Source organism: Jaculus jaculus, chromosome 9, assembly GCF_020740685.1.
Source record: "Jaculus jaculus isolate mJacJac1 chromosome 9, mJacJac1.mat.Y.cur, whole genome shotgun sequence".
NCBI lineage: Eukaryota > Metazoa > Chordata > Mammalia > Rodentia > Dipodidae > Jaculus > Jaculus jaculus.
Genome location: NC_059110.1, coordinates 39,589,533 through 39,601,860, shown reverse-complemented (window position 1 = coordinate 39,601,860; position 12,328 = coordinate 39,589,533).

Sequence of the window (12,328 nt, the reverse complement as noted above, 5' to 3'; positions counted from 1 at the left end):
TGATTTTTCTCTGTGTTGGTCTCCTTCCCCCTTGTGCTGGTATCTGGTTCATCAGGAAAAGAGCACCGTTGCTTGTTTCGCTAATTTTCCTTAGTTTCAGCCAGAGCTCTTTTGAGATACGATGGGGTGGCTCTCTCCTTAGGATCTGCACCTATCTGAAAAAGAGAAGCAGATTCTCCAACAGAGAGTAAGTTAGTTCCAGGACAAATGAAATAACCCTTACTTTTTTTTTTTTTTTTAGCCTTGAACTTTTTTTTTTTTTTAATTTTTATTAACATTTTCCATGATTATAAAATATATCCCATGGTAATTCCCTCCCTCCCCACCCCCACACTTTCCCGTTTGAAATTCCATTCTCAATCATATTACCTCCCCATTACAATCATTGTAATTACATATATACAATATCAACCTATTAAGTATCCTCCTCCCTTCCTTTCTCCACCCTTTATGTCTCCTTTTCAACTTACTGGCCTCTGCTACTAAGTATTTTCATTCTCACACAGAAGCCCAGTCATCTGTAGCTAGGATCCCCATATGAAAGAGAACATGTGGAGGGCCCTTACTTTTTTTTAATAGAGAGTTTAATAGGTGTAGGCCCTTTTGTAGCCCATGATTGATGGTAGCTTGATATTGGAGAGAAGGTTTATGTTTGGATATGATTCTGACTTGCTTCCCAGCTCCAGCTATGGGTCCCCTACTACTGAGGGGATCAGTTAGCCAAATCAAGAGCAGTTGGTTCCTCACCATGGCTGTGTGCCACTATTGCACTTGTGTGAGCATCACAACAGGTTATTTGTTGCTAAGTAGGTTAGACCATGAGCTGCTTGGAGAGATATTGGTTATTTCCCCCAGTTGCCCATGTAGCACCTTCTGGCACTAGATACACTGACTGTCTGGGGACTGACTCTCTCCTGGCTTCCAGCCATGTCATTCCATTTTACACGTCAGCTGCGTATGGAGTCTTCAGCAATAGGGTCTTACCACCTTTGGTGGGTCATCAAGTACTCTGACAGAAATCTGTCATTCTTTTAGGAAACCTTGTAGGTCTCTCTGATCAAAAGCTCATTGTGGATGATACCTCCATGCTGGTACTGGGAGTCACAGGTCGGTGCCTAAAGTATTACTTAATACTTAAAGTATTACTTTCACAATAATTTATAAAGCAAATATGTATGATTGCAATTTCTATAAGCCAAAAGCTATAATAATATAGCCAAGTATATTTGGGATTTTTTTAAGAGAAATAAAATGAACTAAATTTAAAAAATGTTTTGGTCAATAATATATATGAAAGAAGAAAGTATTATAAGGAAGGATAAATACTGGACTATTTTAATATTGACAAAGAACACAGCAAGAAGGGGACCAATTAATATAGGTCACAGTCAGCTTTTTCTGTATGAACTTTGACATGGAGCCCTTTTCCCACTGGAGACACACCAGTTAAATGACAGAACAAAATATGATTGATCTGACTAATAGTAACTACCTCAAGATGGCTACCAGGTTAAAATTTAGGAGAGTTATTAAGTAGAGGAGGTAGAAAGCAGTTAGAAATAAAGGGGAAAGAGAATACATGCTACAGAGTACCTTGAGTATAATAATCCTGGCCTGTACTTGGTATTTATGTGTAGCAAACATGAGATGAAGGACAAATACATGGTGCCTCACCTTTCAGTAGCTCTTCTTGAAATAACCCAACAGATACAAAGCAGAGAAACTAAACATACATATAATGAAAGAAAGCAACCTATTAATTTTTTTTGCAAAGATATTTACACCTGTTTATCCCAGTGAAACAAGGCAGAGTCATTGTCTTCATTATTTAAATTTTTTAAAAATACTTTTTTTTTTTTTTTTTTTGGTTTTTCGAGGTAGGGTCTCACTCTAGTTCGGGCTGACCTAGACTTTACTATTTAATCTCAGGGTGGCCTTGAACTCACAGTGATCCTCCTACCTCCGCCTCCCGAGTGCTGGGATTAAAGGCGTGCACCACCAAGCCTGGCTCTTAAAAATACTTTTATTTATTTATATTTTTATTTGAGAGACACAGAAAGAGAAATAAACACAGAGAGAGGCAGATAGAGAATGAGCACACCAGGGCCTCCAGCCACTGCAAACAAACTCCAGATACATGTGCCATCTTTTGTATCTGGCTTGTGTGTGTCCTGACCCACATTCCCCAGCCAGGAGAGTCCTTGAAGAGCGGGAGAAGACAGGGAGTAGGCTAATGATGATACTAACATGGCTGTATACACACTGTGTACATAACTAATACTAATAAAATAAATAAATAAAACATTTTTTAAAATATTAATATAGGGGAAGGAATAGATGGAAACATTTGAATCCTGGGGAATCAAACCTAGGTCCTTTGGCTTTGCAGACAAGTGGCTTAACTGCTAAGCCATTTCTCCAGCTCAATATTTTAAAATTTTATTTATTTATCTATTTATTTATACATATGTTGGGAGGGGAACATGCCAGAGTTTATTACTGTTGTAAAGGAATCCCATTTGTCCTTTTGTGAGTAGCTGGGGAATTGAACCCAGGACAGCAAGTTTTCACCACTGACCCATTTCCCAGCCCAACTTTTAAAATATTTCATTGAAATTATACATGAAATTAATTTTATGCTAATAATTCATGCAAATAATTAGTATCAAATATTCTCTTGAATCCATTGTCTTCTTGTAGACTGCTTACCAAGATTGTGGTGGTTTGATTCAGGTGTCTTCCCATAAACTTAGGTGTTCTGGATGCTAGCTTCTCCAGCTGATGGCAATTGGAAATCAAATCCTCCTGGAGGCAGTATATTGTTGGGGGCAGGCTTATGGGTGTTACAGCCAGTGTCCCCTTGCCAGTGTTTGGCACACTCTCCTGTTGCTATTGCCCACCTTATGTTGGCCAGGGGGTGATGTCCACCCCCTACTCATACCATTGTTTTCCTTGCCATTGTGGAGTTTTCCCCTCAAGTCTATAAGCCAAAAAAAACCTCATTTTCCCACAAACTGCCCTTTGTTGGGTGATTTCTACAAGAAATGTGAACCTGACTGTAACAAAGGTGAACACTTCTTTTAGATCTATCTTCTAGTATTAACCAAAATTCCTGTATGTTTGTGTGTATTGGTTTACAGGTAGGTGCCCATGCACATGTGTATACATAGATGTGTACATAGTTGTACACACATGTACATATCTATGGCAGTCAGAAGACAATCTTGAACGTTATTGGGAACATTGCTTGTTTTGAGACATCATCTCTTTTTGACCAGGACCTCACCAATTATAATAGACTATCTTGCCAGTGAGCTTCAGGAATCTTCTTGTCTCTGCTTCCCTAGCATTACAAGCCACGATTCCTAGAATTTTATGTGGGTACTGGGGATCAAATTCAAGTCCTTATGTTTGCAATGCAAGTACTTACCTGTTTACATCCCAGTTTCCAAGTTTTACATTTTCAAAGCCTAAGTAATATTATTAGAATACTCTGGGTTCAATTCCCCAGTACCATGTAAAGCCAGACAAAAAAAGTGGTATGTCTGACATTCGTGTGCAGTTACAAGAAGCCATGGCTTGCACGCATGTGCACACACACATTCACACACCCACACCTATGCACATTCATAAGCACACACAGAGATGCAAATAAATAAAAATATCTTTAAAGCAGTTATTAGATATTTTCATCATTACTAATGTTATGGTTTTTGCATAAGAATATGCATTGGTGTGGCAATCCTTTTATATTTCCTTAAGGAGCCACTAGAAGTAACAGAATCAGGCTGGAGTGATGGTACAGTGGATAAGTACTTGTCATGCAAGCCTGAGTACCTACTATGGATCCCTAGTCTTCATGGAAAAGCCAAAAGCTGTGGTGAGCTTCTGTTATCCCAGATGGAGACAAGAGAATTTCACAAAAGCTCATGGACCAGCTAGCCTGGCAAATGAAGTGCTGAACAACATAAGAAGAGGACAATCCGCCTCAAATAAGCTGGAAGACAAGCACCAAAACCTGAAAGTCATGCTTGGACCTCCACATATGTGTTGTGGTACGTATGCACCTGTAGTTACATACATGCACAAACATACACACACCAAAAATAAAATTCTATTCTACAGTTTTTAAAAAGAAATTTCATAACAAATTTTTTTTTTTTTTGCCACCCCTGCTTTTCAAAGGAAAGTACCACTAAGAATACAGTTAACCTTTGCCCTGTTTCATAGAGTGATGGTCAGTGTCAGGAGTAACTCAACTGCTACCACTCCATTCTCCTGCAAGTGCCCTTTTTTATAAGAAGGATTTAAATCATTCAAAAGTGTGCTAGTATATATGCTCGAGTCCCAAATAGAGATATGTGTCTGTGTAGATGATAGGAGGAGAGGTGTAGACTACATCTGTCTCCCTATTCTGAGATATTAGAATTTACTAATCTCTTCCTAAATGAACTGATTTTCAATTGATCATGGAGAAGTTCAAGCCTGAGCTTTATCTGAAAAAACAGCTGAGGTTGTGGTGAAAGCCATCAGGGAGGCGAGGCATAGATTCAGTGGGGACGTCAGCTTACGTCTGATGTGTCTAGTTTTCAGAGGAAAAAATGGGTAAAACTTTTGATGTTAGAACAGATGGAAAACACTGGCCTTGGTGAGGTTTTTTTTTTTTTTTCTTTTTTCCTAAAGCATCCTGTATTTGTTTAAAATAGCATGTAGGGCAATTAATGGTCCAAAGCATTGTAAACAACAGAACAACCAGTCACTGAAGGAAGCTATTCCAATGTCTGCCTCTCTGAGAAGTAGCAACAGAGAAGCAAACCTAAATGGGGGAGATAGATTCATGAAGATAATGTAGCCAATCTCCATACAAAACAAGAAAGTAATAAAAAGCACCAATGGTATAGGAAAAAATGGTGCTAAGAGTTAGCATAATACATTGTCTAAAATGCCCAACTTCCATTAAAAACAATAGTGATAACTAGGTAAATATGACCATTATAACAGATATAGAAAAAGCAGATACTTGAAGTTGTCTGGGAAATGGGTCATATTTCAAATTTAACAAAGGGCTCAAATAAAATAGTACAGAGACATTAAAGTAAGTTATTATTAAATAAGTAAAGTGGGGCTGGAGAGATGGCTTAGCGGTTAAGCGCTTACCTGTGAAGCCTAAGAACCCCGGTTCAAGGCTCGGTTCCCCAGGTCCCACGTTAGTCAGATGCACAAGGGGGCACATGCGTCTGGAGTTCGTTTGCAGAGGCTGGAAGCCCTGGCGCGCCCATTCTCTCTCTCTCCCTCTATCTGTCTTTCTCTCTGTGTCTGTTGCTCTCAAATAAATAAATAAAAACTTAAAAAAATTTGAGAAAAAACACAGACAATTTACATGTGTTTTAAAAAAATAAGTAAAGTGTAGTAACAATATCACTGAACTACAGAAACTGTGTTAGTAGAGTTCAGAATTAGATTTGAATTGACAGAAAAAAATAGTATATGAACTTGAGTATGGATTGATAGAAGAGAGCAAAAATTTGAATATAAAGAGCTTTGGAAAAATGTATACACGAAGCATACCAACATATGTATAATGGGTACATTAAAGGAAGAAAAGATCAGAAAAAAAGTATTTGAAGAAGCTTGGCAAGGTGATGCATACATGCAACCCATGTTCTTGGGTTACAAATTCAAGGACAGCCTAGAACACAGGCTGAGATCTTGTCTAAGGGAAAAACAAGCAACAATAATAACAAAATATTTGATAAATTAAGATTGAAAATATCTTAAATTTATTGAAATGTACTTACAGATGAAAGCTAAACATACTCTAAATAGGATAAATTCATAGAGAGCTATAAGTAAATATATCTTAGTAAGAATGCTAAATGTCAAAGAAAGGAGAAAAATCCTAAAAGCAGCAAGGGAACAATGGGCCACCACTTAAGAGGGGATGCATAAGATTAACAGGTGGTATCTTAGCAGAAACAGTGGAGGATAGAAGGCAATAAATTGACATATTCAAAATGTTCAAAAGAAAAAGAATATATTAACCATGATCCATATAGAAGAATACTAAATCCAGAAAAGTGATCTTAAATAGATTCCTGCATTTAAAATAGAAAAACCAGGAGAATTTGTTGCTAGCAGATCATGAAGTACTTAAGACCATTCTTCAAGCTGAAATATACAGGCATGAAAGACAATTATGAATGACAGGTAAAAGAGTACCTTTATTCTTCTCTTAACTGATTCAAACAATTGCTGCAGTTATTGCAGAGCCTATACCATATGCAAATGTCTGCTAATAACACTACAACAGTACATATGATAAAGTCTATAGTAACTATAAAATTTCTTTATAGCAGAAAATGTATAAAGTAATTTTTTGGTTTCTTTGTTTTCAAGGTAGGGTCTCACTCTAGCTCAGGCTGACCTGGAACTCACTATGTAGTCTCAGGGTGGCCTTGAACTCACAGCAATCCTCCTACCTCTGCTTCCCTAGTGCTGGGATTAAAGCTGTGCACCACCATGCCTGGCTCATAAAGTAATTGTAAGAGCCTTAGTGGAGAATATCCACTTACTGAAATGCATAAAAATACAAATAAAGAACAAAATACTTGTGAGGCAAATAATAGGCTTTATGTTTTCAAGACTGCTTGCTTTCCTCTTTGTAGCCAGTCATTTCTCTTCAGTTAGCTGTCTGAAAGGTGAAGTGAGAGAAAAGAATTGTTATTGCTCTGCTCATAAGCCCCTCAGTCCTTCCCGGAGTCTACTCATGGACAGATTGGTGACTAAGAAGTGTTAAGAAAACTTGTGACTAGCTCTAAAGCAGGTGGCACTTCCATCTCTTTCTATCTGCCTTTTATGTTGGTCTTTCACTTGATGCTGAACTCACCTGGGAGACAGAGAAAGGATGTTGCTTAGTGGGCTACTTCAAAACCTAGCAGGATAGGTTGAAGCTGCTATTCAGCAGTATAAGCCTCATAACTGAGTATCTTGAGAGGGTCGAATTTTCTATGGCAAATCATGAAATCTGGTGTAAATGATACAAGAGACGTTCATTCTTTATTAAATTAACAAAAAAGCTTATAAAACCTTCATGTACTCATGTAAAGGATAAGGACAGAGAAAAATCAATCTGACCATGGAAGTTCCAAGATCTTTTTGTAAAGTATGATTCTTTAAAATCAATGCTTTGTATGTTAAGGTCTATTATACTATTTCCATTGTATTTTTGCTTTTCTAGTTTACATGTTAATACATTTCTAAAGAAGAAAAAATGAAATATCATTGTACTTTGATATGTCATACTAATTTGGATGGGGAAAATTGGAAGATGTTTAAAAAGATCTTTCATCACAGTATTTCCCCTTTCAGGTTTTCTTTCCAAAACGAACATTTCATGAACCCATATTATAGCCAGCCACTGTTTGTAAATACTTGAAAAGTGGTATTCTTCTATGTAAACATTTACAGAAGCAATTGAGTACAAAAGTTTCACCCCTACACAATAACAGACTCTAGTTTTGTGTGTTGAAACTCAACTACAATCTCTGAATTTATTCTAATTTATGTTTCATAAACTGTCATACATCACAAATTGGAAAGCTATTTAAAATAATTCCCAAATGGTATATTTAATAGCATGTTCTCCCATGGGAAAGCTTACACAGGATGTTTCCACATACTTGCTCTGTTTGTTACTATTTGTGTTGCTGTAACAATATACCTGACAAAAGCAACTTTAGAAAGCAATTGTTTGTTTTGGCTCACAATTTGGTGGTACAGTCCATTATAGTGAGGAAGATGTGGTTGTAAGCGTAACTCTAGCTCTGGCAGCAGAAGCCTGAATCTGCTGAATACATTGTATCTACAGTCAGGAAGCAGAAAACGATTAATGCTGGAGACCAACTACCTGTTTTCTCTTCTACCATTTTTTTTTTTTTCAATAAGGCTTCCTTGCCCATGGGATGGTACCACTCTCATTCATGGAAAATCTTCCCTCCTTAGTTAAGCCTCAGTGGAATCTCACTCAAAAATATGCCTGGAAGTATCCAGCCAAATTGACAGGATTACTCATCACATACCTAGGACTTATAATATTTATCATACCCAGGACAAGTAAAATTGCACACCCATGGAAAAGATATAGAGGAAGGAAAAAGTGTTAAGAAACATGGTTTTCAGACTGTCTTCTCAGACTTTGCACATTATGGGCATGAACATATATAATAATCTAATAATGCAATAATCTTTTTCTAAAAAAAACTAACTTGTGTTCCATTTTGCTGACAAAATTCATTTAGGCCATTTCCAAGGGGATGAGATTTTGTACTCTAGTGACTGCTTTGGGACCAAAAAGAAAATTGTTAACTTATTGATATTTACCTCTTTGATTTTCATTAATACATGTATATTTTTCAGTGGCACATAGCTTGAGAGAGTCCTTGCTTTTATTTATCCACTGGTAGAGTTCAGAACAATGTCAGAAACACCTGAAATAATGGAGTGTTTCCACATGTGCATTTTCCATTCTGTACTTTCCATTCTGAGTTTTCTAAAATGGTATTTATTTCATAGGAAAGGTCCTCAAATAGAATATGGCAAGAACTCATTTATCTTACATTACAAAGATAGAGTGGATTTATCTTAAGCTAGTATGTCATTAGCTATTTTTATAAATGGCCTGTGTTATAAATGGTGAAAAACATATTGACAATATGAAACTAAACTTAAAGTTGTATTGTCTAAAATCAAGTTTCCCACTATCATAAGATCATGTCATATTATATAATCTCTCTATTCTCAAACAGTCCATTTTTCTTGCTTGGAATTTCTCACGTCTTTACCCACAAGTCTTGTAGGCTTTCCTCCTTCATTTTCCCACATCTATTTATCTTCTCTCCTTTTCCTCAACTACATAACCTGTAACAGGTACAGATATTTTAAAAACATCTTGAGTGGCATAATCCTAGTCTGCTTGTAGAGCTAGTGAAGTACTCACATAACTATGGCTAACTTTAAGTTGGTCCACCAAATCTGTAAGGAGTCTGGAAGGGGTTGAGGCCCAAACATCATGTTGCCATGGTTAGGTCGTACCGTAGGCACATCTGGAAATCAATTGTAGTCCATAAATGTAAAATTGTGAATGTGGCCTATGGAGAATAAGGGCCCTTTATACTTGACATTATATTGACCAAGCTCTTGTGATCACCTCTAGAGAGGCCCTTCACCCTGCTCTGTAAACAGAGAAGGAAGTCAGTGGTGCAAGGCTTGCATGCAGGCAATTGGCAGCTCACCCTGAACTTGCTTTAGCCAGAGCATACCCAGGCGTCATGGTCAGTGGGTATCTTAGAGCTTCAAAGGTGAGTCCACTGCTCAAAGGGAGACATTTCAATGACCCAGGATTCCTGGCAGATTTGATTTCAGTTGCTGGAAGCTTCTCAAAAAGGCTCACAAGCCCTCCAGCTGCCTGCAGAGTCTGTGACATGCTGGCAGCAGGGCTCCCACACAGGGCTTTAGAGCACCAGCCCTGCTCTTCCAGCTCAGCCTCTGCATCTTGATTTCACCAGAACAGATGTTATCTGCAAGCAATTAACATACTTGTCATCACCAGTGAAACAGATACAGAATTCTTCAGGTTGTTGCTTTTTAAAAATTTTTAAGTGCACCCTAAGCAAGAGTGTTTGCCCATAATTCAAAATCTTCACATTAGTATTAAAACAATATTCACCTAAGAAAGTTGAATTTTTAATTATTTCCAATTTTTGTAAAGTGATGCTATAATATTTTTTTTAATTACTGGAGAATTAACTTCTCCAGAAACATAGATATCAGTGGTAACTTCCTACTCATTTATAGTACATCTAACTGTGATTATTGTCCATCTTCATGTATTGAATGATAGAATTTTCCCTTTGATTTATTTTTATTAATTTGTAATTTTTCATAATTACTTGACTTCATAGGTTTTTATGTCAACTTATTTAATATTTCTATAAACACCAAGTGGTAAAATACTGATTACATGTCCTCTAAGATCAGTATGAGTAAAGTTTGGTAAGAGTCAACAGACAAATGTTCTAGATGATAAAAACAAAAACAAATGATGGGCTTAAGCTTTCAAGATGTTCAAATGTGCTCAAATAACATGTATGTTTATATCATATAACTATATATTTAACATTAAGTTGTTTTCTTACAGGCTGACTCAGTAATCTGACAGTCCTAAGTGATCTGTTTCCTTTGTAAATTCATAGTTTTCATTTAACACTCATGCCCTCACAATTTAAAGATTTTTGACAACTGAAAAATTTCAGCCTCTGGTCATAGAAATTCCTATAGATGTTAAGTAAGTTCCTTTTCCTTTTTTTTAATATTTTTTGTTCATTTTTTATTTATTTATTTGAGAGTGACACAGAGAAAGACAGATAGAGGGAGAAAGAGAGAATGGGCAAGCCAGGGCTTCCAGCCACTGCAAACGAACTCCAGACGCCTGCGCCCCGTTGTGCATCTGGCTAACGTGGGACCTGGGGAACCGAGCCTCGAACTGGGGTCCTTAGGCTTCACAGGCAAGCGCTTAACCGCTAAGCCATCTCTCCAGCCCTCCTTTTCTTTTTTGCATCCTGTTCAAGTAAAAGCCACTGGCAGAATCTTGAGGCAGTGTTTCTGCTCTAATGACAGTTTAACTGATGTCCAATACAAAACAATAACCAAAATAAACACTGATTTACATGTACATTGTAAACAGTGCTATTGTGTTTGAAGTGATGAAATGAGATACTGACATGGAGCAACTGGAAGAACATGGACTAGAAGAATCTAATGTTCTAGGTCACCTATGGATCTACAAGTCACTCAGCCATGACCTCAAACAATGGCATAAATTTTGTGTTTTACTTGGAAAAAATTACAAGATTTTACCTAAAATTAGTAGTTTTACCTAGAAATATGACTGAAGTTTTATATTTACTCTAATTGACTTATTTTGAATTACGATAACCTATGTGGATATACCTCATGAATTATAACATTTTATACAAATGAAAGTAGCATTGTAGTTGTACAATATTGTACATGATGTATACTCAAGCAGTACCTGCTTGTCTCGTCTTCACTACTGGACCCTCCCCAACATAACATGCCCTCATGGGTTTCGTGCCTCCTTTCTAACAGGAAGTGATTAATAAGTACAGTTTAGTGCTAGATAGACTGCTAGTTTATCTACCAAAAAGTCCTCATGGGCACGTCCTCCTCAAATCCCTTTATTTCCTGTCCTTACATGCAGCCTCCATGTGGTGATGAAGTCTTGCATCCACTTGTTTATATACTTTTGTTTGTAATAATCTCCACAGTGCTCCTTAGGTACTTTACTGCTTAAGAGATGACTTCTTTTATTTAAACCTTGTCTACTTTTATTGTTTTTAACAGATATTTTCAGTTGGAAATAATTACCTTCTGACCCCTCATCCATCTTTATTGTATGACCAGCTACTAACCTGTTATACTCTGAGCTTTTGTCCAAGTGAGGGCTAAAGTCCTCATATCCTTGGCTGATCCCCTTGATGTATTCCTTGATTCGTTATTAAGGCCAAGAACCAAGCAGGCATCATAAAATGCCAAATCCACAGGTAGACAAGAACATGATGGAGGGCTGGAAAGATGGCTTAGCTCTTCAGGTGCTTGCCTGTAAAATATAATGACCCAGATTGGATTCCTCCCTCCATACCCATGTAAAGTCACATGCATAAAGTGGCACATGCATGTGGAGCTCATTTGTGGCAGCTGGAGGCCCTGGAAAGTCCATTCTCTCTGACTCTCTCTCTTCTATCTTTCTCAGCTTGCATATAAATGAGCAAAAATATTTTAAAGAATATGATAGACTCTAATAGTTTTTAGAAGCTAATGTGGGCAAAGGAGTCCAGTGGGGTAAAGGGCAAGCAGTCATTGAATAATGTAGTCATGATAACAACAGTGGTATGATTGGCTAGGATGAGCTTTTGATTATAAGATACAATGCTCATTAAATACTTTGCACAGTTTCTCACTAACTCCTCACAATTATATGAAGAAAACATAATTATTGGTATTTTTAGGTATATCATGAATGAGATTTTTAACTTCTCAAGACTGCAGGAATATATATACTTCCCACTGTCATTTCTTTTACCAACTGGCCACATGACTGTCTTCATGTATAAGGGTGCCAACACATAAAACTGAGCAACACTAACTAATTTGAGCAAACCTGCTCAGACATCACTTCTGGAAGAGTAACAAACCTAACTTTTAGTTGATGGGACAGGGATCATACCTCTTCAAGTCTGGACTCTGTTCC